We start from the raw sequence: 1,529 nt of genomic DNA, 5'->3' as shown, positions 1-1,529 counted from the left end.
TCTTTTTATTATCTTCTGTCCATTTTAAAATACTTCAGGGACCCTCTTTTCTTGCACTTCTTTTTCATTCATTATTTTTGGGGTAGGTGCATCCTTAACTTTCCACCCCCTCCCAGATGCCCCTCTCCAAACTTAAAAAAAAATAGTGAAACAACACACTTGTGACAAATATGCATAAAAAATCAAAACAAATCCCCACAATGGCCACATCCAAAAATGTGTGTCTCATTCTGAATCTTGAGTCCATCAGTTCTTTTGCCAGGAGATGAACAGCATACTTTCTCACCTGTGCTCTGGAACGGTAGTGCACGGATTAGAGTTCTTAAGTCTTTTAAACTGTTTCTTTCCAGCATTTCTGTAGGGATGTTCTGTAAGATGTATTTCTAGGACTCTGAGTTTGGGATGTGATGCCCTCCTATAAAATACTCGTTGTACCACTGACACAAATAATGCACTGTGTTAATTTCATATTCCAGGTCTTATGTCCTTAAGTTGAATCAGTGACATCCAAAAGAATTTGCCTTGTAACAACCTTTTTTTATATGGGTGTTATGAGAGTACTGGTTCATGAGAGCCCAGTCCATACAGCATGCTTAGATTTGCCATTCCTGGTAAATTATACAAAGCAAGCACAGTATTGCCTCCTGGTTTTAATCCAGCATGTGGAGGGTTGGTGAGTGTTCTTCTGGACACGAGTACTAAGGGGCTGGTACTGTGAAGTGAAGAGTCTTTTGTTTGGCTGAGGAGCTGGAAGAACTGATGACTCAGGAGAGGCTGAGCTGGAACTTAGAGTGAATATAACAGGATTGAACAGATGTTATTTTTCTCCCCTGGCAACTTTGAAGTGAAGAGGATTGCTTTGAGCTCCTTGGTAGGGAAAGGACTTGTAGGTGGGGAAGGAACTTCTAAGTAGGAAGAGTAGTTGGCTATTTTCCTTCTCTTCCCCTGCCCCTCCCCAGTCTATGGTCCTCCTGTTTCTTTTGTGTTATTTTTTGAAAATTGACCTCAGGTGAATGAATACCTTAAGATGGGAGTGTCCAGGTGAGATCAGAAGATCCATCTAAGCCATTTGAGATCTCAGTAGGGGTTTAGACTGTGGGAACCCCTTTGAACTCCACCCTGAATCTTCTTGCTGGATCTGGCTTTTCATGCCCAAATAGCCTAGCCTAACTTTCCCTCCACACTGCCTTCTGGCCAGTTTCTACCCTTGATCCTATCAAAATATCTATAACCAAGACCCTTACCCTAGCCCTCTATTGTCTGTCATCTCCAGGTAGCCTTCAGGTATTTCCCATCTCCCAAGAGAGCCCAAGATGAAGTTAAATCCAACCACACCTCCACCAGCCTCAGTACCCCAGGTCATCTGAGTTCAGGTCCCAGCTAAGTATCTCCCCATTCCCAGGTGGTAGTTTTCACCAGGAGAAAGCAAACCCCTGCTCGCACTTGTGAGAAATGTGGTTTTGGGGATCACTGGACTTCCCCAAATTGTGAGAAAACACGGTTTTGGGGATCACTGGACTTCCTAGGTA

The sequence above is a fragment of the Trichosurus vulpecula genome, chromosome 5, assembly GCF_011100635.1.
Source record: "Trichosurus vulpecula isolate mTriVul1 chromosome 5, mTriVul1.pri, whole genome shotgun sequence".
NCBI classification, from domain to species: domain Eukaryota; kingdom Metazoa; phylum Chordata; class Mammalia; order Diprotodontia; family Phalangeridae; genus Trichosurus; species Trichosurus vulpecula.
Note: the sequence above shows the minus strand (reverse complement) of the source record.